Source organism: Oryctolagus cuniculus, chromosome 11 (assembly GCF_051225735.1).
Source record: "Oryctolagus cuniculus isolate XC-2025 breed Fujian yellow rabbit chromosome 11, ASM5122573v1, whole genome shotgun sequence".
Taxonomy (NCBI): domain Eukaryota; kingdom Metazoa; phylum Chordata; class Mammalia; order Lagomorpha; family Leporidae; genus Oryctolagus; species Oryctolagus cuniculus.
The window spans coordinates 81,054,791-81,079,518 of NC_142877.1; the positions used below are offsets into that span (position 1 = coordinate 81,054,791).

General features: G+C 38.9%; 1 long non-coding RNA gene across 5 annotated transcripts in view; it reads left to right on the top strand.

Annotated features, from left to right (window-relative positions):
• Positions 1 to 844: 844 nt before the first annotated feature.
• The window catches only part of LOC149123544 (uncharacterized), a 240,457-nt gene continuing 216,573 nt past the window's right edge, over positions 845 to 24,728 (top strand). For 3 of the 5 annotated variants that reach the window (XR_016217152.1, XR_016217153.1, XR_016217151.1), the window contains exons 1-2: positions 850 to 996; positions 16,608 to 16,676. This is a non-coding gene — a long non-coding RNA (uncharacterized LOC149123544). Of the gene's footprint in view, positions 997 to 16,607; positions 16,677 to 24,728 lie in introns of all 5 variants that reach the window. The other 2 variants (XR_016217154.1, XR_016217155.1) reach the window with 2 other exon arrangements.

The following is a 24,728-nucleotide window of genomic DNA, read 5'->3' on the forward strand; positions in this document are numbered from 1 at the left end:
CAGTATCTGCTTCCCGCCCCCTCCACCAAGAAGAATATGCATTTGATTAACTTTCCAAGTACACAAGCAGACTGCTCTTGTAAAAGAAAGGGACTAAAGCCAGCAAAATCTTTAAATGGTGCTTAAGTTCAAGCAGCTGTCTGCAGATAGCTGGGGCCCTGGAGAACCTCCCTAATGAAGCGCTCAGACTTTGTGCAAAGCATCCTCTGTCTACTCTGTCCCTAGAGGTGAGATTTGTATGTTTCCCTTAAATTAACCCCATCTTTAGGAACAAAAGTGTGTGTGGGAAGCTTTGAACAGAGAATGTCTATCTTGTTTCTACACCAGAAGGCCCTACTAGCTCTTGAGTTCGCAGCTGCCAGCTATTGGTGGCCTGCGTGTAGCCCATCAAGTCATCAGATTTCAGTCTACTGCATTGCTACCCTCCTTTTCATTGTAGACGGTTTATTAGAAACTGCTTTCTGGTGTGTGCTTGTTTTCCCTGCCCTTGACAGGCAAAAAATGCTTTTACTATATATCCTGGTTTGGCTAGAGCTAGGTGTTAAATCACATTGATTTAGGAAAGGGTTTCAGCGAATCGTAGGATTTGAAGGGATTTATGCCACTTTGCTGTTCTGGAGTGAGATGATAGATTATTGTACTGGGCTGTAAAGTTTCTCCCATTTTAAAGATTTTAGGCAGGAACTTTTTTTTTTTGTTTTTGAAATCTCCTCCCATACATCCTCTATAGCAGTGCATGGTCTGAGGAGCAGCAGGAACTACATGACTTAAGAACGTTTAAGAGTGCAAACCCTCTGACCAAAGGAATTGCAGGTGGTAGGCCAGGATTCACCTTGTAGTGAAGGCTCCCCGGTGTTTCTTATGTCTGCCAACGTTTGAGAAAGATGGAGTGGTACAAAAGAAGCAGGTGCTAGATGGGTGAGAGGGCAGAATCTCAAGTCAGACAGCTCAAACTCAGCTCTTGTTTGGGAGATGTACTAAGGAGTGTAAACGTGGGTATGTTCCCTCTTTCTGTGTCTCAAGTTTTCTCACTTGTAAAATTAAGATAAGAGCACCTTTACCCATAGGTTTACTCAGGTATTAAATGAGTTAGTGTCATAAAACACTGAGAATTTTATGGGGTACATAGCACTAGTATCCTCCATCTGCTAGTTCACTCTCCAAATGGCTACAATGGTCAGATCTGATCTGAAGTCAGGAGCCAGGAGCCTTGTCCAGGTCTCCCACATGGGTGCAGGGGCCCAAGGTCTTGGGCCATTTTCTACTGCTTTCCCAGGCCACAGCAGAGAGGTAGATTGGATGAGGAGCAGCCGGGACTAGAACTGACGCCCATATGGGTTGCGGTGCTTCAGGCCAGGGCTATAACCTGCTGCACCGTGGCACTGGACCAGGGGAACTACATTTTCGTAGTTAATTGTAGCAAGGTGCAGAACTGTTGGTTTGGATGAACTCACATGAGCAGCCAAAGAGGATTTAATATTTGTGTTGTTGAAGAAAAGGACATTTTTATATACTGCTACAACAAAATTTTCAGTATTTATCAAATCAACTAAAATATATTTGTATAATTGGGCTATTTTGTGTACTTTGTATTTCCATATAAATTTTAGAATCAGCTTCTTAATTTATTAAAACAAAATCTCCTGGGATTTGCTTGTTTGCTTTCAGTCTGTAGCTCTTTGTGGAAAGAATGGATATCACAACACTAGTTTTTTTAAATCTGTAAACCTGGCAAGTTTCTCCACTTATTTAGCTCTTCCCTAGTTCTCTCCACAATATTCTGTATTTATCAATGTTCATATATCCACATATTTTGTTAAAATTTTCTCTAAGTGTTTAATACTTGGGGCGTTATATAAATAATTTATTTTTGTGTAGAAGAAACTTACGGGGAGAGAGGGAGTGGGAGAGAGGGAGGGGGAGAAGGAGATCCAATCTTCTAGTTCACTTCTCCCATTCCACACTGGTCCTCAGTAGTGGAAAGTCAATCCAAATTCCCCATGTGGTTGGCAAGAATCCAATCACTGGGGCCGTCACTACTGCCTCCCAAGGTCTTCAGTAGCAGAGATGGAGTCAGGAGCAGGAACTTAGATGTAGCAGTTAAGACGTTCCTTAAGATGCAGTGAACTTAGATGCTCCAGTAGGGGATGCAGGTATCCTAACCAGTATCTTTGCTATGTCAAATGCTCACTACAAATGGTCACTTTAAAAGTTCAATTTCCAGGATGTTTTGCTAGACTGAAAATATAATTTACTTGTATATTGATACTCTTTATGCTGCCTTCCTAAACTCAGTTACTGTAGCTTTTGATAGACTCCTTAGGATTTCCTATAAACACAAAAGTATCTATGAAAATCAATTTTACTTTCCAAATAATTGTTTTTTAACATCTTGGTTAAAATGCACTTGTTTTATATTTTATGTAGTAAATATATTGCAACATGTATATATATAGTATAAATCCCTTCTAGTTTTTTATCCATTATATGATACTTTGGCACGATAGCCCATTGTGCTATAGAACACTAGAACTTATGGCTTGTGACTATGTTTTGGTGTCCATTATATGACTTCTCTCTGTGCCCTTGCCCCATATTTCCTAACATGTAGTACTAAATATTCTATATTGAACTATTTTTTTTTTTAATTTTTACTTATATATTTTTATTTGAAAGGCAGAGAGACAGAGACAGATGATTTACCATGCACTGCTTCTTCCCTCCCTTCCACCAACCCAAGACTCAACAGAAATCTGAAATGGTGGGGCGGACCAGGCAAAGCCAGGAACTAGAAATTCAATGTGGCAACCATCACACACTGCCTCCCGAATGGCAGGTAGCAGAAAGCTGAAATTGGGAGTGGAGCCTGGACTCAAACTCCTGCATCTTAAGGAACGTCTTAACTGCTACATCAAATGCCTGCCAGTAACTACTTTATTTTTTAAAGATTTTATTTATATTTATTTGAAAGACAGAGTTGGAGAAAGGAGAGCAAGCAAGCAAGCACACTTCCTTCAGCTGTTTTATTCCCCCAAATGGCTACAATAGCAGGGCTTGGGTCAGGCCAAAGCCAGGAGCCAGCTGCTTCTTCTGGGTGTCCCATGTAGGTGCAGGAGCCCAAGTACTTGGGCCATCCTGTGCTGCTTTCCCAGGTGCATTAGCTGGGAGCTGGATTGGAAGTGGAGCAGCTGGGATTCAAGCCAGTGCCCAAATGGGATGCTAGTATTGCAGATGGTGGCTGTTAGGGAAGGAGTTGCAGATTGGTGCCTCGTCACACAGGGCACCATAAATGTTAGGAAAAGGGGCACAGAATAGAAAAGAGGCAGTGTCCAGATTATAGCCAGACCGAATTTATTCAGAGAAATAAATTCACAGAGGTGGGTAACCAACTGCTGGCATGGACATGATGGAACACACAGCAGAAGGCCCCGGCCCCTGGAGGTCGGGCCTTTTTATATTTTAGGAGGGGTAGGGATGGGAGCACGGGGCAGCAGGTGGAGGAGAATTCCTGGGACTGGACTCTCAGGTGGCCAGGTGGAGTGGAGTATGAAGACAGTAAGGTGTGAGACCCGGTTGAGGGTTATCTGTTCCAGTGTTTATCTATTGGGCAATGAGTGAAAATGGCTGAGACTTATGTGTTTGTTTCATCAATCCCGACTCTGAGTACAGATAAGGAGAAGGGGCACCATTTTCTCTCCGGCTACTTACTTCTGGTAAGGGGCATAGACATGGAGCCAGGACTAGAGTGGTGACCTATACTCTGGATAGGATGGATTGAAGAAGAGCAGTCTTGTGTTGCTCCTGCGGTATGGCTTGAGATACAGCAGTTACTCGTTCCTGCAAGACCTTTGGAATAGATTAATAATACATGGCAGAAATAGGAGTGCTATGATTATGAGGACAAAAGGAGATACCAGAGACATTGCCCAGGGCAGAAAAGATGGCCAAAATGAGGCAGAGTTACCTTGTGACTACATCTCAGTGTGTCAACCTGAGAGAGGTGGGTCCTGTGGGGGTAGACTTATAGGGGGGAGATGTTACCAGTTGTAAAATGTACCCAAGGGAGGTGCCTTTTGATTTTGGCCGCGGTGGGAGTATTCAATATCACCTGGTAGGGCCCGCTCCACTTCGGCTCTAGAGCAGCCTCATTTTGTTTTAGATAAACCCAGTCATGAGGTTGAAAGGTAGGAATATAGTTGGGAGGCAGAGCATGTGGGTTGGGTAGGGGTGTATATGCATGGGTCCCTAAGTCAGAGCGCATTTCAGTAAGAAGAGGGGAAAGCGACAGGAGTTCGGTAGGGGAGGGAAGTTAGGTCAAAGAAGAGGCCTTCCATAGAGAATTTCAAATGGGCTAAGCATTAAGGGCTTCGGGGAAGAGATCTGATTCTTCCCAGAGCTAAAGGAAGGAGTTTTACCCAGTCTAAGTGACCTGGGCAGAGTGTTTAGTTAGAGCCTGTTTTAAGTTCTATTCATCCTTTCTACTTTTCCTGAAGAAGGGGCACGATAGGGAATGTGAAAATGCCATGAGATGTGAAGAGAGGCAGATGCTATTCGAGTAATTTGAGAGGTAAACTCCAGTCCATTGTCTGACTGAATGGAAGCAGGTAATCCAAATCTTGGGATAATATCATTTAATAATATAGTGGACATGGTGGAAGCTCTTTGTTAGTAGTTTGTTAGTAGTCTTTTGTTAGAAGGTATGCACCATCACCAGAATATAATGTGTTCACCTAACTGGTGGCATTTGGGTGAAGTCAAACTGCCAGTCCTCTCCCAGGAGTGATCCATGGGCCTGGTGAGTGGGGAATGGGGGCGGCCTGATATCAGAATTGGGGGTAGCAGTTTGACAGACATTGCATGTCTGAGATATGTTATGCAGAGTTTCTCTTAGGGCAGGAGTTAGGTGTATGTGTGATTTCAGGAAGTGGAGAAGAGAGTTTGAGTTTGAGTGATAGAGAGAATGGAAGTTTTTTTAGAAAGGTAGCTTGGAGAGAAGAAAGGAGTATTAGTTTTTCATCTATAAACCACCATGAAGGGCTGGCACTGTGGTGTAGCGGGTAAAGCTACCGCCTGCAGTACTGGCATCCCATGTGGGCATCGGTTCGAGACCCAGCTGCTCCACTTCTGATCCAGCTCTCTGCTATGGCCTGGGAAAGCAGTAGAAGATGGCCCACGGCCTTGGCGCCTGCACCCACATGGGAGACCCGGAGAAAGCTCTTGGCTTCTGATTGGCACGGCTCCGGCCATTGAGGCCATTTGGGGAGTGAATCAGCAGATGGAAGACCTCTCTCTCTCTCTGACTTTCAAATAAATAAGTAAATCTTCAAAAAAAAAAAAAAAAAAAAAAAAAAAAAAGAAAGAAAGAAAGAGCCCACCATGCTTCCTTTATAGATGTCCCTTTTTGGAACTGAGAAATTTCTGAATATGCAGGAGCTAGATAAAGAGAAAAGATAGTCTCCCCCTGTGCAGCTGCTTTAGCTTTCAGATCGGCCTTGTTGTGAGCTTCAGAGAGGTGCTGTTAACCTTTCTTGTGTCCTTTGTAGTGAATAATAGTGGCTTTTGTTGGCAGATGGGCAGTTACTCATATTGAACATTTTTCAGGTATTTGTCGGCCATGTCTGTTAATTCTTCTGAAAAATACCTGTTCATATCCTTTGCCCTTTTCTTAACTAGATTGCTTTTTGTTACTGGGTATGAGTTCCTTATATATTCTGAATATTAATCCTTTGTTAGATGCACAGATTTCAAATATTTTTTCCCATTCTGTGGTCCCTTCAGTTTGTAGATAATTTCTTGTGCAATAAAGAATTTCTTAGGTGGGTGTAATCCCACTTGTCTATATAATAATATATATATATATATTTTTTTTTTGTTGCCTATGCTTTTGATGTCCAAAAAAAATCTATCTATGCAAAAGTCTTAAATGATTTCACCCCTGTGTTTTCTTCTAGTAGTTTTAGTTTCAGGTCTAACATTTAGATCTTTTATCCATGTTGAGGTGTTTTGCACAGAGTCAGAGGTAGGGTTAAGTTTCAGGTTTCTGCACATGGATATCTAGTTTTCTCAGCACTATTTACTGAACAGGCTATCCTTTTTTTCCAGCATCGGTTTTAGCACCTTTGTCAATGATCTGTTAGCTCCAGAAGCATGGATTACCTCCAGAGGTTACTTTTCTGTTTGGTGACCTCTGTGTCTGTTTTTACATCTGTGACATATTGTTTTGGTTTTAAAAGCTCTGTAGTATGTTTTGAAATCTGGTATGATGATGCCTCTAGCTTTGTTCATTTTATTCAAGGTTGCTTTGAGTGTGAGGGTCTTCTGCTGTTCCATATGAATTTTAGATTGTTTAGTTTTGTGCAAAGTGTCATTGGTGTTTTGACAGGGTCTTTGTTGACTGTAAATTGCTTTGGGTAACACGGATAGTTTTGCAATGTTAATTCTTCTAATCTATGAATATTGGAGGCGATTTCACTTTTCTATATCTTTTAATTGCTATCATTGTGTTTTATACTTTTTTGAGATGAATTTCATCTGCTTGGTTAAATTTGTTTCAAGGTATTTTTTATGACTATTAGAATGGAATGCTACTGATTTTGCATGTTGATTTTGTACCTGTGACTTTATTAAATGAACTAAATCTTTCACTAAATTTACTAAATTCTTTTTGAGAATTTCTTGGTGTAATATTTAAATTTTTATTTACATAGAATCATGTCATCTGCAACCCAGAATAATTTGACTTCTTCCTTTCATATTGATAAGCCTTTTATTGCACTTCCTGTCTAATGATCCTGGCTCAAACTTGCAGTTGAATAATAGTAGTGATAAGGAAACGCTTGCCTGGTTCCAGAGCACATATACAGTCAGGTACTTCTTACCAAATGCATGAGAAACATAGGGGAAGGACAGTCATTTTCACCAGTGGTACTGGGTAACTGGATTTCATGTTCAAAAGCTGAAATTAGATGCCCACTTCTCACCAGTTAAAAAAAATGGACTAAACACAAATTTAAAACCCAAATCTATGAAACTACCAGAAGAAAAACATAGAAATTTTTGATATCTTAAAGTTCAGGCAACAACTGCAAAAATAGACAAATGGGATTACATCACAGTGGAAAGCTTCAGTACAGCAAAGGAAATAATCAGCACAGTGAAGAGATAATCTATAATCTAATAGTGACAAACAGTTCATCTGATGAGTTAATAGAACAGGGAACTCAACTCAACAGCTAGGAATGTAAATTAGTACAGCTACTATGGAAAACAGTACATAAGTTCCTCAAAAAAACACAAATAGCATTATCATGATTCAGTATTCTCACTACTATGAGAATAGTTCAAAGAGATTTTAGAATATGGAATAGAAAAGTAAGTTTAATTTGGTGCAGAATAATTTTAATACTCATGCATAGTCTTGTTCATAAAATACATTTTCAATGAACTTTCTGAAATCAAATCAGTATGTTGAAGAGTTATCTGCACTTCTGTTTGTTGAACTAGTATGCATAGTAATGATAATAGAATCAACCCAAGTGACCATCGATGAATGAATTAAAAATAGGGTACATTTACAAAATGAAATAACATTCATCCTTAGAAGAATGTAATCCTGTTACTTATAGTAATCTGTATAAGCCTATGAGATACTATGTTAAGGGAAATAAGCTTGGCATAGACAAATACTGCATGATCTCACTCATTTGTGAAATCTAAGTAAGTTGATCTAATAGAAGTAGAAAGTAGAAAGGTGGTTACCACAGTCTGGGATAGTTTGGGAGGAGAAGATGGGGAGATAGTGGATAATCAGTACAAAGTTATGGATAGTAGGAATAAGTCCTAATGCTCTATTATACAATAGGGTAACTGTAATTGTGGTGGAATGAGGTGAAAAGGTCATATCAAGATGGCTGCTGAGGTGAAAAGTTTATGCCAAGATGGCCACTGACAACAGAAACTGCCTGGCAACAGGCCGTGATTGGATGGCTTCAGAAACCACATGACAACAGAGGAAACCACATGACAACAGAGCCTGACTGATGGCAGGCCATGATTGAATGGTTTCAGAAACTGCCTGGCAACAAGAGCCTTACTGGCAACAGGCTGTGATTGGATGGCTTTGGAAATTGCCTGGCAACAGACTGTGATTGGTTGGGGCATAGACCACCCCTTGACCGGATTGGCTGGTCTTAACTATATAAGCTGTTGTACTAACTGAAATAAACGAGTCTGCGGGCTGATTGCCTCAAGCCCGCTTTCACCCGACTCCCAGGGTCTGTGTGGTGACTCTGCGCCTCTTGCCCCCACCACACTCCGCCTCTCAGAAACAAATCCACTGCAACATTGTTGAGAAATCAACTGCAACATGTAGTTAATAATATATATATATATATATATATTGACAGGCAGAGTGGACAGTGAGAGAGAGAGAGACAGAGAGAAAGGTCTTCCTTTGCCATTGGTTCACCCTCCAATAGCCGCCACGGCCGGCGCACCGTGCTGATCGGATGGCAGGAGCCAGGTGCTTCTCCTGGTCTTCCATGCGGGTGCAGGGCCCAAGCACTTGGGCCATCCTCCACTGCACTCCCAGGCCATAGCAGAGAGCTGGCCTGGAAGAGGGGCAACCAGGACAGAATCCGGCGCCCCGACCAGGACTAGAACCCGGTGTGCCGGCGCCGCAAGGCAGAGGATTAGCCTAGTGAGCACGGCGCTCAATAGGCTAAAATTACTTTTTAAATGCATCCATGTTGGTTCTTTCTGTACCCAGTTGCCCAGAATCTCCAAGCCCTGGGTCCCAGAGAATAGGTGAGAATATATTAGCAGTACTACAGTGTGAGCCACAAAGTGCTGATTTCAGGTTGAAAAGTTTGGACCTTACCTTCCAGAATTTTTATTTCATCTGAAGTTGAGAAATGTTGCTCAAAAGGATATATTAAGTAGATTACTTTAAATTAATACAAAGTCAAGATACTGTCCTTTAGAGAAAATTCAGAACAGACTGCAGTTACTTTGTCAACTGTTCCTGAGACATGTACAAATTCAACATTTTTCCTGGTATAAAAGTATTAATTTTTATTAGAGAATTTTTTCAACATATGCAAAAGTTTTATCTATTTATGGGGTACCATGTTGTGTTTCAATATATTTATACCTCAGTGTCCAAATTAGGATAAACATGTCATTCTCCAATATTTATCATTTCTTTATGGTGAAAACATTCAAAATCCTCTCATCCAGCTTTTTTCAATGAAAAATAAACAGTACGTTATTGGTATCTATAGTCATCCTACTGTGCAAGAAATCCTAGAAACTCCTCTATCTAACCCTCGTACCCATTAAGAAACCTTAACCCGTCCCCCTGCACTTGATTTAGATAGTGAATTTGAGATAATACATGGAATTCATAATATTGAATATTTGTATCAGGGAAGGCTCAGTAAAGAGGGATAGCTATAAAGCTTAGCTTGTGTCACAAGTTTTAGCATATGGCATTTTCATATATGAAGTTTATGATTTTTTTAATTTGTAGGTTATTTATAAAATGGGGTCCTGAAGTTATACCATTGTACCTTGATGAAATGTTATCATCCAAAAATGTGTTCTACACATTAGCTATTATCTGGTCTTTGTTGGAAAGATATTTTAGGGCATGAGGCATGATAAATGCCTTATAAGTGGACATGAGTTTGAAAAAATCATACAATATAATTTTAACATAGAGGGCTTTCTATATGCAGTATCATTGCAAGTTTTTTTTTTTTTTTTTCAGGATTTATTTATTGATAGAATTGAAAGAGTTACAGGGAGCGACAGAGATGGAGATCTTCCAGCTCTGCTTCATTCCCAAGATGGCTGCAGGTGCTGGCGCTGGGCCAAGCCAAAGCTGCGATCCAGGAGCTTTTTCCTGGTCTCCCACAATCATTAAAAATTTTTAATTGATATGTTCAAATACTTTATATTCTTACTATTTGTGGACTGTGCAGATTCCTGGAGTAGATGTGCAGGTATTTGAAGATTTCCCACATTGAGAGAAGTTTTAATTTCTCCAGATAATTCTGTCAATTATATTCTGAGATTTGTTTTTAGGCATATGCTGCCTCAAAATGTTCTATTTCCTAAGTATTATTTTACTGTTGTGTAGAGACCATGTTTTTCCTAATTCTCCTTTTCCTTTGATACTAATACAGTCTTACCAGTTCTCTTTAAAAGAGGTTTATATTTTCATAGCACTTTAACATCGTTTCTCAAGATATGTCTTTTGTTCATTTGATCATTCAGTTCCTCCTTATTGGTTAGAATAAGATTTAAATAATTTTGCTGGTTAATTCTATGTATCTGTGGGATAAATTTTCAGGAAAGCTAATAAAGAACTTGCCATATTTTTTTCAGTTAAACTGTCCTCTTACCATTATATTTTACTTCTATCTTTGTCAGTCCTAATCCTAACCTTAACCTTACTCATAGTTACTCATAATAGTAACTATATCCATGAGATTTGATATCTATCCTCATAGTAAAATCCCCATGTTAATATTTTCTTAATAAAATAGCATCTTTTAGATATTCTTTAGTAATGTTTACTAGTTAAAATCTCAGTTTTTTTTCTAGGTGGACATTGTACTTTGCTCCTTAGTATGTCTTTATCCTAACACTGTAATCTCCTTTTACAGAAATTCATCTAGTATAAAAATTGCATTTTTTCCATGCAACTTAAGGTTCACATTACCTGACATCTGCAGAAATAAACCAGATTTGCATTTGAAGTTTTAAGTATCATCCCTGGTTCCGAGTCTAATTGCTTCCTTATATGACTCACTAAGACCATCCTCAGTGTTTTCTCCTTGAATGTTATAGCTACTCTTTTCCATGGGAAATTGATTTACATATTTATCTGCATTGTTTTTTCCTTCCGCATCACATTTAATTTGAATGCCTCTTGATTAGTTTAGCTAGCCTCTAGGCAAATGTATTTGCCAAGGAGAACATAGTATTTGAGCCAGACAAAGCTTAGAAAGTAAGATGAAACTAGAGGAGGCATTCCAGGTGAAATGAATGAGGCAGAGGTAGAAACACAAATATATGTCAGGGAATATTGGACAGATGATTTTGGGATTTCAAGAAGTAAAAAAATGATAGTTTAGGTAGAAATGGTCAGTGAGAGCCTCAAAGCGCTGATTTTAAGTTGAAAAGTTTGGTCCTGTCAGAATTTTTGTTTCTTCTGAAGTTGAACAACGTTGCTCAAAATGATACACTAAGTAGATTACTATGGAAATGGCATATAGACGACATGGTAGAAAGGAAGTAGGTACCTGGATTTACTTGAAAGTCTAAACTGAAGTTCCAGGGAAAGTAGACAAAAAGTGGGAAAATTAAGAGTGAAGTGAAACAGGTATAGAGGCAAACATAATTATAAGGCGTTTACATTTTGAGAAAAAAGGTTCATACGTGTAGAAAGTAAGGTAAAGGGGGGAGGGTGTATTTTTTTCACATGATAATTCAGAATTTTCAATTAGCCTTGTGTGAGAACTCTAAGTATAAATTACCTGTATTTAAGAGGTGAGCGTTGTGGCATAGCAGATGATGCTGCCTCTTGGGACACGTGCATCCCATATCAGAGTGCCAGGGATCTGTCCTATGCATGATTGCCATCTAACGTCCTGCTGATGCGCCTAGGAGTCGGCAGATGATAAACCCAAGTACTTGGGTTCTTGCCAACCACATAGAAGACCCAGATGGTGTTTCTGGCTCTTGGCTTTGACCTGGCCCAGCCAAATTGTGGGAACCTGGGGTTGTGAACCAACAGATGGAAGGTGTCTCTTGCTCTCTGACTCTCTCTCTCTCTCTCTCTCTCTCTCTCTCTCTCTCTGTCACACTGCCTTTCAAACTAATAATCAAAAACAATCTTTCAGGAGAGAAAGATATTGAGAGACATAAAGAGGAACAAATAAGTAATAGACCAATAATGCTATATGATGACTTTAATTTACAAGTGATATTACCTTAACTTGAACTAGTTTAAATAACCAGGAAGATATGTTGGAAGGATATGGATATAGCTCAGACTTGGACAGTTTTAGATGCTTAAACAACAGGAAATGAGATGGGGCCCAAACCAGAACTCTCTCAATCCCTCCATCTCTGTTTCACTGAGTTTGATTAGATCTTCTTTTCTATGATAAACAGATTTCCCCATGTTAATGTTTGTGAATTCTAAATAATATTGAGACAATTTTCTGAACAGGAACTAATAATCCCCTATTACACAAGATCTGGGAAAAGGCTCCAATTTGTCTGGCATTGGTCATGAATCTATTCCTGAACCATTCATTATGGTCCAGAGAAATGGATACTATGGTTAAGTATCTCTCTGTGGGAAAGAAGGTGGGATATATCATTAGAATTGGTGGTGGAGAGAGGCATTGTAACTACAGAGAAAAGAAACCACAGGTAAGATCAAGATAGCTCAACTTACAGCTCCAAGCTTATGGTTCAGGAACGATTAAACTATGCATTTGTTACTGCATGTTAATCCATCCGTTTATCATGATAAAAAAACTGATAAGCTTATGCTGAAGAAACACTTCATATTAAATAGATGTATACTATGTCTTTATAGAAAATCGATGTGCCTCTAAAGCAAGTGAGCATCAAAGACATTGTTTTTCTTTGAAATAATCGGAATCAAACATGGTGAAACATCAAAAGAGAAGTTTCAGGACGAGCAAAGGAAAGTCTGATTGCATTAGGAAGACTTCTTGGTACCACTGCGATAGGATAAAGTTAAAAGCACAAAAACAGTAGACCACCAACCTATGACCTCTTGACTCTGACCAAGTCAGAAAGCTAAAGTGGCTGTAAGCTGGGCTCATTATAACAAAAGCAATGAGGCAATTGATGTTTGGAAAAAAAATAGGAGTCATGAAGAAGAGTAAAGGCAGCCAGGAGCAGGACATGGAGAAAGAGGGGAAAAGGGAGCTGCGAATCACTACTATGGTAGGGGCGTGAGAGAAACGCAACAACATGCTGTTCGTTCGTTCTTCATTTATTTAAAGATTTATTTGAAAGGCAGAGTAACACAAGAGAGAGGGATGAACAGAGACAGACACACATGAGATCGACCTTCCATCTGCTAGTTCTCTCTTTGATGGCTGCATTGGCCAGGGCTGGGCCAGGCTGAAGCTGGGAGCTAGGCGCTTCATCCAGGTCTCCACATGGGTGGCAGGGGCCGCCTTCTGCGGCTTCCCAGGTGTCCTACCACGGAGCTGAATCAGAGGCGGAGCAGCTGGGACACCAGCTTTCGCTTATTTGGGATGCGGGCTTTGCAGGCAGCCGCTTACCCTGCTGCATCACAATGCGGGCCCCTCTGCCCGGTTCTAGAGCTGTTCCTAGGCGCTGGACAGAAACCTCGGTTCTCCATAGGAGCTGGACTGTGTGGCGGTTAGGACTGGATCCTATTTGTTTCACTTTCCCAAGAAGCTTCAGTCTGGATCCTGAAAACTGAAACCATCTTTCTTTGCCGCTCTTCCATGAAACATGAAGAATTCCTACATCACATATTACCTTTCCAGAAAATTTTTTGTTTAAAGAGAATAGGTTCCTCATAAAACACGAATTTGGTGCTGCGTCTTGGATTAATTTGCATGTATTTTTGCATATTGGTGAGATTTGAGCAGCAAACACATGTTGAATTAAGCTGAATTAATTTTCCATAGGATTTTCTTGTAGAACAAGACTGTTCTGTTGGAGACAATATTTAGTTCAAGAGCACATGAACTTTGAAGTCAAACAGGACTGGATTTCAATCCTGAAAGGATGTGTCATCAGACGAGTTTCCTGAGCTTGAATTTTAACATTTCTAAAGGAGAAAAAATAATACTTCATCTAGGGCTGATTTGAAAAATAAGACAATGTGGTTTTAGTGGGATTAGTGCCACTGAGTTCTCAGTAAATATTAGCTATTAACTGTCATTTGAGTAGTGTGTTAACCATTATTACCTTATACTAATTTATTGCCCTGAGATAAATAAAATTAACTTTTGCAAATAAAATGTACTAGTGTCCTGTTAGATATTTGAACAGGTTATTCACTTGTTATACTACAGCACTTGTATGATGGGCTGACTGGTTGAAAACAAATATGAGAAAATACTGGTATTTGTTAGGTCTTTTGATTCTTCTAATCACAGAGTAATGATCTTTGCATTATCTTTTCTATTAAGTGGTCAATGAATTAAGTAAAATATAATTGCTTCAGTCTTGCTGGGAGCCCAAGAAATTACAGTTCCCTGAGTTCTGAACACCTGAGATATTAGATTAAAAAGTATGAAACAGATGGTAGTAAATAATGTGATCATTTAATTGCTAATACTGACATTTTTATAAAGAGAAGCTTAGAACTATAGAAAAGAGGTATGTGTAATACAGAACCAGAGAATCCTGTAGACCCAGCCCCAGCCCTCTGGCTTAAGGCTGGGCCTTCATGCTTATAGTACATAATGGACAACACAGAATATGTCCTCCCTGCAAATATTCTGACTCCATAAACAAAGTGGAAATAACTAGATTCCCAGGTTTCATTGCAAAATCACTAATCAGTGTAAGTCATTATTTACCCTTAGGGAAAAGTGAGATGTACAAAGGCTTGGTTGTTATCACATTGGAGTGCCCTCCATATTAAAGGGAACATCAGAAGAATGAAAAAAAAAAAAAATGGTCCTCTCTGATCTAACTCAAAATGCATTCATCTACTCTGTTCTCATCTTACTTAAAAAAAACTCAATCTATTTTGCATTGTAGGTATTAGCAATTGCCAAAAAGATCAGAAATATTTTAGACTGCACTGAAAGTCTAATGTAGCATTATTAAGATACTATTTTCAGAGCATGCATAGATTATGGTATGGCTAATAAAAGAAAATCAAGGTTGTAATTTTACAAAAAGAGGATGACAGTGTTTCTGGCAGGAAAAGAACCATTTTTGCCCTTTGGACTTTGGAAAGATTTTAAAAAATGTAAGACTGAAACATATCAGGCTTGGCACTGATAGGACTGCTTTATGACGAGAAATGCAAAACCATGGATGAGCGGGGTATCCTGTACTACAGCATTCTGCTTAGCTCCTGCGTGAGGGTCTCAGGGGCTAAAGCTAACCCTATATCCCATCAAGTATAGTATAGGTGAGTGTGCTGGAGAAACAGACTTAGTTCTGAATTTCCCCCCTGAGGAAAATTTACCTAAATGTGATAGATTTTTGGTGTTTTTCTCATTAAAAGCTGAGCATTTCATTTCCTCTAAGGCCAGGAGTCCACCAGGAGCTAGGTGATAAGAGACATGAATGACAATGGGTAGTATTGCACAGAAAGGTAATATTTTAGGGTAGTCGGTATTCCTGCACTGGCAGGTGGCTAACAACCTGAAATAGTCTCTTCTTTATTGTGACACTTTTAAACTTGGAGAAGAACAGTGTTTTTTTTCCACCTAAGAAACATTCATCCTTCGTACTTGTGAAAAATATGATGTGATGGCGAGATTGCAACTGAGAGGTACCCGACTTTGACAGAATAACCGTTGACAGGGGATTTTCATTCTAGATGTTGCTAGGAATCATTAATAGGTGAGACTGTGCACTGGTGTTTAATATGTTTGGTGTACCCAGCCATAATGGCTGAAGTTTTAGTTTGCCTCTAGTGAACTCAAAAACTCAAGGGGAGGAAAATGGTAAAGTCTTAATTTTAGACTAGATACATTAAATTCTAAATTAAAGTCCTGCAGAAAATAATTATGTATGATGAATTTTAGATTTCTTATTTTTTTCCAGTTAAAATTAAACTTTTAGGTAATTGCCATATATATACATACGTATTCATATTTTAGCGGGATAATATTGGTACTATATGCCTCCCAGAGACCAACTGGTTTTAATTATAGGGAAAATGACAATTCTAGAAAAAATAAATATAACTTAAAAATATTTTCGGGCTCGCATTGTGGCACAGCAGGTAAAGCTGCTGTGTGCAATACCAGAATCTGATATGGGCACCGGTTTGAGTCCCAGCTCCTTGTTAATGTGCGTGGGAAAGTAGAAGATGACCCAAGTCCTTGCGGCCCTGTATCTATGTGGGAGGCCTAGGTAGAGTTCCTGGCTCCTGGCTCCTGGCTCCTGGCTCCTGGCTTTGGCCCTGGCCCAGCCCCAGCCATTGTGCCCATTTAGAGACTGAACCAGCAAATGGAAGACATTGTCTCTCACTTATTCTCTCTCTCTCCTTTATTTTTTAACTCTTCCTTTCAAGTAAATAAATACATCTTTAAAAATATTTAGAGAAACATTTAAATCTTTAAGAGAGCTGGAGAGAAAGTTTTGAAAGACACTTTTAAAAATAAGATAATATGTTATTCACTTGTATTTTCCTTTGCTGACAAATTTAGGATTCTAATTCATTGCAATGACTCATGGTATTTATTTTAGAAATGTGCTGTTTAGACATAGAGTTTGCAGGAATTTCTTAGACTAGCTGTTCCCAACAATTGCACTGATACTGAGGATTATAATGTGGGCAGTCTTCATCTTCAATTTTGATAATGTTAAATGTTTATTTTTTTCCCCTCCAGGTTCAGTGAGTTTTCTTGAATGAAAATTCAGGAATGATCAAGCAGGAGATCTCCCAAGAACCTCTTGAGGTATGGGGAAATGTTTTTTTGTGCAGCAATTCTAGCTTATGTAAAGGAATATTAGACATTGATTTCCTTTCAAAATCATTTACTCATCAAACTTTAAGGTTATTTTTCTTTCTTTGGAATGTTAATATCCTAGTGGCTAAGATAGCAGTCTCTAGGCTCATGAAGTTGTACTGAAATAAGTGAGGACACTTGGCTGGTTGCTGGTATGTGAAACTTGATTCTTCAGGTATATTGGAATTCTTTCTGATCAACAGCTCATTAATGTTGGTTGAGAAGATATTTAGCACCCAAATCTCCATTCTTTAAAATTCAACAAATTGTAAGAAGAAGGAAAACAAAAATGCTGTTCCTCAAAAGTAGAGGCAAGGCCTGGGAACAATAATCACGCCTCGAAACGTCAACTTGGCTAACACACGTTACATTATTTACATCCCTCCGCGGTATTACCAGTGACATGGGCTGCCGGACTTCAGCCTTCCCAGTCTTACAGCCTGGCATCTTTTGGAGCCCCCGGCCATGGGAGTTGAGGGTGGTGTCCCCACTGGCTGCTGTGCGTCCACACTTTCCACGCTGCTCCACAGCAACCCTCTTTCTGCAGACTTTCTGCTGCAAACAGCTCTCTAACTCTCCCATGCAAATGCGCTTTCTCCACTGTTCCCCTGCTGTCTTCCCCTGGTCAAATCAGTACGGCTTTTCTCTATTCGGCCATCTTGAAATTTCTCAAGAAATGACTTTTCAAGAAACTCCAAAGGGAAGGTAAAAGTAGGTCAGAGTGTTACAATCTCTGCTCGGCACACACTCATTCATTTAGGTGCTTCTTGAGCATTTTATTAAAAAAAAAAAAAAAAAAAAAAAGCAAAACCACAAACAATAGAAAATGGGTCAGAGAGGTAGAGGTCAAAATACACAGGCTTTTAAAATTTACTAAGTTGAATTGGAAAATAGGTAGCTACAATGAATCTTGCTTTAAAATTTTCCCCACTGAGTGAAAACACACTCAGAAATACAGACCTCACCCTTGGACAGATGCAGAGCTTGTTTTAAACAACTGGACAAGTGTGTAGTGTGAAACACAGTGGCTTGAAGGAAACAGAGGAGTGGAAATGTACAGGCTCCACTCCTTTTCCCTGATTACCCAGTCAGATGTCACTTTTCCCCTTTGGAAGGAAGTGGTCTCTACATTCTTCCATGTTTTTACTCTCCTACGGGGTACAAATTTTCCCTCCTCTGAATGAGGAGTGTGAGTTTGAGAACTCTCTCCACCCCCCCCCCCCCACCCCATCCTTTCTCTCATCACACATACTTATTTGGAGAAGGTGTTTTGCCAGATGCTATGAAAGATGCACAGGTAGAAAATCAAAAATCTCTATTCCCAGGGCAGTATCACGTAGAAGAGGAGCTGATACCCCAGAGTACTAAGTTCCAAGGGACATGTCATTTCTTTCTGGTGTACAATTTGGGAAGAGCACTAAGATAGAGCATTTAAGCTGGACTCTGAATTTATTCAGGAAGGTAAAGGTGGAAAGTTATTAAACATAGAAAAGAACATAGGTAGTGGGAAAAAATCAGAAGAACAACAACTGAATTAAATAGAACCATGGCTGTAAGACATTTTAAAGAAAAATAAATAAGCTGTTATAATACAACAGAAATGGAGAGGGGTGGGTGGCTGTTGTGGTGCAATGAGTCAGCTGTTGCTTCCGGCATCCATATTGGAGTGCCTGAGTGTGAGGCCTGGCCTTGCTGTTTCAGTCCAGATCACTGCTGGTGTGCATAGAAAAGGCAGTGGAGGAGAGTCCAAGGGCTTGGGGCCCTGCAGCTTAGGATGTCTGGGTGGAGTTCCATTTGGGAGATCTGGGTGAAGGTCATAGTTCCTTGAACCTGTAGATGGAAGATTCTCATTTCTCTCTGTTTCCATTCCCCCACTCTCACCCTGACTCCAACTGTTAATCTGACTTGGAAATAAATGAATATTTTAAAAAAGAAATGGAGAGGACAAAGAAAAATAATTTTAAAAAGGATGGGATTTTAGAACCTACATATTTGTGAATCTTATCCTTCTGAATTTAATTACTTAAAAACTATTCCCAAACCTTCTGACAAATTTTACAATGAAATCCATAGATTTGTTCTAAATGTCTCATGTGCTTATGGATGTAAAATCACGTAAATTTTTTTTTATTTTTTTTTTATTTTTTGACAGGCAGAGTGGACAGTGAGAGAGAGAGACAGAGAGAGAAAGGTCTTCCTTTGCCGTTGGATCACCCTCCAATGGCCGCCGCTGCAGCCGGCGCACCGCGCTGATCCGATGGCAGGAGCCAGGATCCAGGTGCTTTTTCCTGGTCTCCCATGGGGTGCAGGGCCCAAGCACCTGGGCCATCCTCCACTGCACTCCCTGGCCATAGCAGAGAGCTGGCCTGGAAGAGGGGCAACCGGGACAGAATCCGGCGCCCCAACCGGGACTAGAACCCGGTGTGCCGGCGCCGCAAGGTGGAGGATTAGCCTATTGAGCCACGGCGCCGGCTCAAATCACGTAAATTTAACATTAATTGTATGGGCTCTGATTTTGTGATTAGGCATTTTAAGACTGAGACCAAAATGCACTTCCAACAGTAATGGTTAATGTGAAAATGGGAATTCACAAACATATTGGGATGCATCAGTTTTTAAATGTAAAAAAAAAAAAAAAAGAAGTCTGTATGTCAATAAGAAACCTAAAATCATCTTGCTTCTAAGACTCTAATCTCCTAAGTTCATCACTCTTGGAAAATTTTATATTGTGATGTATAGAAAAGTTACCCTTAATTTTCTTGAACACTTCACTTTTGTTTCAATTTCAATTTCTTGCCCTCTACAGGGAGTGCTCTTACATTATCTTTGCATGACAAGTACCTATTCATTTATGTCACAAATGACAGTTTCTTAGAAAATATTTCTTTGTGTATTCTCACAGAAATAATTTCTGTTCTTTAGACACTAAATCAGATCATGTTTCATTTTTATTCAGAGCACTTATGAAATTATCAACTTAGGTATTTCCTATTTTCTTCCAGGGAATTCTTTAGTGTTAGGCACCACTACTGTTGTGCTGTGTACAACTCTGTTTTCACCACTCAAAAGAATGCGTGAGAATGAACATGGCATCAACAACTGTTTGTTGTTTGAATGAATGAATATGAATACATGAAAGGGATATTCCATCTATTTTGAGGACTGATCAACCGTGGCCAATACAGCATACAAATTGCCAAATCTTGGATATGTCTTTATGGAAAATATAAATCCCTAAAGTAAATAACTTGATGTGGTCCATTTTGTTTTCAAAAATAGAAAAGTGCTGGCGCTGCGGCTCACTAGGCTAATCCTCCGCCTTGCGGCGCCGGCACACCGGGTTCTAGTCCCAGTCAGGGCGCTGGATTCTGTCCCGGTTGCCCCTCTTCCAGGCCAGCTCTCTGCTGTGGCCAGGGAGTGCAGTGGAGGATGGCCCAGGTGCTTGGGCCCTGCACCCCATGGAAGACCAGGAGAAGCACCTGGCTCCTGTCTTCGGATAGGCGTGGTGCGCTGGCCGCAGCACACTGGCTGCAGCGGCCATTTGAGGGTGAACCAACGGCAAAGGAAGACCTTTCTCTCTGTCTCTCTCTCTCTCACTGTCCACTCTGCCTGTCAAAAAAAAAAATAAAAATAAATAAAAATAAAAGTAAAAAAATAGAAAAGTAAGCCAAAGTAAACAATAATGAATTTCAGTTATTTTCACTCTATTGTGATTTTTTTTTTCACTTTTTATCATTCAGAGCTTTATTCTGTTTTGGCTACATAGTACTTATGCTGCATATTTTGAGTTGAATGCAATAGATGAGGCGATGGCTATGGTAAAGGGTCTTTGGCTGAACTAAGAAAAAGCCAGATAATGGGCTACTTTCTCAACATGAGGCCACTCAGCCAGTGACAGGTTTTGCTGCATATGCTATATTCCTTTGCACATCAGAGTTCTACTATAATCGTATGCCCTTAGTGGAGAGCATCTTCCTCTGAAACAGTTATGAGAGTGGATAAACAATAAAGAAAAAGGAGCAAGCAAAGAAAAGCTTGTGCTGAGATTTCTAAAATTTTGTCTGCGTTTCATCTGTTGAAACAATTGTCCAACAAACAAACTTGGTACCCTTTTGAGGCTTTCAAGCCTTCATTTATTTGTTAGTAGCTCTGTCCTTATGGTACTAGTGCTGTTTCTATGTGAATAAAACACAAAGATTTTTAAAACCTAAATAACCTAGAATTTTGTTATTTTTTAGTAATTTTGGATTTCACCATAAAATTTGTTTAAAAGAGCCAGGCATTGGCATTGATCCTAAGCATGAGAATACATAGTCACTGGCATTTTCATGCTGCCGTTTGCACTGTACTGAGAAATCGAAATCTGCAGTCATTGATCTGCAGCTTTGAGGGGGCTTCAGAATGCTCTCTAAAAATGGAAATAAAAGTAAGCTTATTATAGTTTAAAAAAACTTTGAAATCTATACACCTTTTTTTAATATGCCTTCTTCACGAACCATTTGAGAAGCCCCCATATATTAAAAGTCATTTAAAGCTAAACTTTCACCAGAAAAGATACTTTTTCACTTTCAGAGAGCAGAAACAGAAGTTTTGAAGTTTGCTTTATATTTTTCAAAAATACGCATTTTTTAAAAAACTTACTCTTACTCATTTGAAGGGCTGATCAGTGGAGAGGGAGGAAGAAGGAGGAAGAGGGAGGAAGAGGGAGGAAGAGGGAGGGAGAGGGAGGGAGAGGGAGGGAGAGGGAGAGCAAGAAAGCTCTAGCTCTTTAATCCAGGGGCTCATTCCTCAAATGCCCACAACAGCCAGTGCTGGGCTCCACCAGAGTCTCCACATGGGTGACAGGGAACCAAGTCCTTGAGCCATGACCTATTGCTTCTCAAGGGTGCACATTAACAAGAAGCTAGCTGGCATGTGGAGATGGGACTTTATTCCAGGTATTCTGATACAGGATGCAGGCATCCCTACCAATGACTTAACCTGTTCTATCTCAATACCCACCCCAAGTATTTTTCTGTTATTGTATCATATTTTTAGTAAACATAAATACTGATAACTTGTAAAAAAAACATTCTGTTGCCTAAAGCATTTAGAACATTGTTTTTGCCACACAGGTATTTCTCAAAACCTTTGACTGATGATCACTGGATTATAATAGTGTTGGTGCTAAATTCTCAAAAATTCTATGCAAATACTGAGCTATCCAGATGTGTCATGATGTGAATTTACATGTCTCTGAAAAAATTTTTCATATGTTTGTTAAATTATAAATCAGACAAGTAAGAAGAATGCATCTTGGAAAGACAGACATAGATTTTGATGTTGGGATCCTTACGAAGTCCTAAATTTGATTTCCAGAATTAAAGGACATTAATATATTGATCCTTGAAATATAAATGATAAGAAAAATACAAGTAAGTTTAAATGTTTCAAAAGCCATTAAAAGATAATGCAAAAAAAAATATGAGACTATGTTCTTGGCCAATGCATTTTCATAAAGCAGTAATAGAATTATACAGGTTCATAATTGGATATTATGTGCAACTTTACCACTTACTAATTTCCTGGAATAAAGACAAAGAGAAGGCATAGTTTCAAAAGATAAGTAATTTATTTCACTCACAGAAGTTAATTGCAAAATGTTTGCTGAATCCAAGTTTACTGAGAGCTAAATTCAGCTTTTAGTTGTTCATACTCAGTAGTATCCATGATAATCTCTTAATCGATTGGCCTTGTAATTCTTAAGCAAGAAAGGTTTACTGGTAAATGCAATTTGGATGAGAAGTCTAGAAATCAATATGCTAACCTTGAACCAGGTTCATCTTTCTTCTTAGTTTTTTGTTTTATTTGTCTTTTGGTGAGCCCTTTAATTTCTCCTTCAGTTTGTGATCTTATTGTATTTCCACTGAAGAATCAATGTTATTAATATTGGAAGCATCATTATATATATATATTGAGTTTTCTTGGTTCAGTTATGCAAGCTCCAGAAGGTCAACCTGTTCTCCATTCTAAAACTGTATTTGCTTTCATAAATTACTTCTCTTTCAATGCCCCAGGATGCCAAAGTACAGTCCCCATATGGAAGTTTGGAAAGGGCCAATCATGAATCATAGCAGCTGGAAGAACATGGAGTAAATTGATGAAAGCACATTTCAGCACTCCTAAGGTTACCACAAAAAAAGTAGTCTTTGATTATCTAGTTTGATGTTTGGTTCCTATGTTGTTTGATAACAAAACAGTCATACAGGGGCAAAAAAAAAAAAAGGTTTGGCTCCTAAAATCCTGACAACTTCAGGGAAGAAATGATACATTTCCTTTCTGGATTCATGGGAAGAATTCATGACTTGCTCAAAGACTGGTTGATATTCTGCAGTTCTTTGCTCATTGAGTGTGAGAAGGCTGTGAAGGGGCAGATGGAAGCTGGGGTCCTGGGGTCGGTCAGCTACAAGACATTCCATAATAATGACAGGGTGGAGGAAGTCTTCAGCCAAGGGTGGCCAATCCAGTCACTGACATACCCTCTGCTTTCAAGGAAATCCACGCTGAAACTCTGAGGCCCCTGATGTAACTGTTCAATGCAAAAAACATGTCCCACATCTTTAAAGTTACAAAAGCTGAAAGAGATTGAAAGGATAATGACTAAATCAAATTGTACGATAATGTTCCCTCTTCTTAAATTCTTATTAGTCAATACTACAGCATTCTTGCAGATTGGCACAATAATTATTCCTTGCTCCATGTTAAACATACACAGGAGGTATGGGTGTTTTAGTTGCCCTCCAATTCTTTTTCTTATTCTTCGCTCAGCTTGATCTGCAGAACTTGTTGATAAATGAATATTATATAAACTTGCTTTGCAGAGTTCCTATGGTTGCAATTCCTGCCTATAAATATAGGACAGAATTATATGGTAACATGCTCCATATGATAATCAAGTATTGCTTACAAAAACAATAAAAAATCTGCTTTCTTTGTAAAGACCTTGTAAGAAACACATGTCTTCTTTCAGATGGAAATTCTTTGTGAATATCATGAAAGAGCCCAGAATTGAATGCTTTTCATAAAGTAGCAGACATTTTATGATATTTGACAGTTTTATTTAAAAGCTTTGGTGATAGTTTTATGATTTAAAATTTTACCAACAGTAATTTGTATTGTTTTGTGTCTTTATAAAAGATTATTATAACACAGGGATATACAACTATTAGATGCATTGAAAATGACATTTTTTAAATTTAGAACATTTTGTTTTTTATAAACTACCTAATTTGAAACTTATTTTTGCATCCCATGACTAGAGGTTTTACTATAAGGAAGAACTTACAGAAAATGTAATGCAAGAAAAATATTCTGAAAGAATTAAAGTATAATTAAAGATGTTTCCATAGTCACTTATAAAGTTAGGAAGCCTCAGTTTACTTGTGAATAATTGATTCTCCTAATTATAAACCACAATTATACGCATGCAAAAATTTCCCATTAGCTGAAATAGAAAATGTAGTCTTTTCTGTAGTCTTTCTTTAAAAGATTGTAATGTGTTGGTATATGTAAAACACTAGTATTTTCCCATTTGGATTACTCTTCTTCCTTATTGAACATTATAGGGATAACTGTTTTTATAACCATACTGAAAACATGTTTTGATATTTTGTCAGGATGATGTGGCCCAAATGACAACCAGAACTAAAACTGTCCATTTAGGTTCATCCTCATTTTCCTTAGGGGAATTTCCATAACTGTGACAATGGTTGGATATATTCTGGTCTTTGCTTTTTAATTGTCTTTATGTAGCCCCATACAGACCCTAGAGGACTCTGTTTTAGGCAGGATCCAGTTTTGAATCACAACTTCCATCTGCCAGAACTCTAATAACCCCCTAATCCTCAAAGAGGAAGGATTTGATCAAAGAAAAACTTTGAGAATCAAAATTGAAAACTTCATGGATACAATGTGGATCTTAATCAACCAAGAGAGATGTAAATTTGCATAGGAGATGAGCAT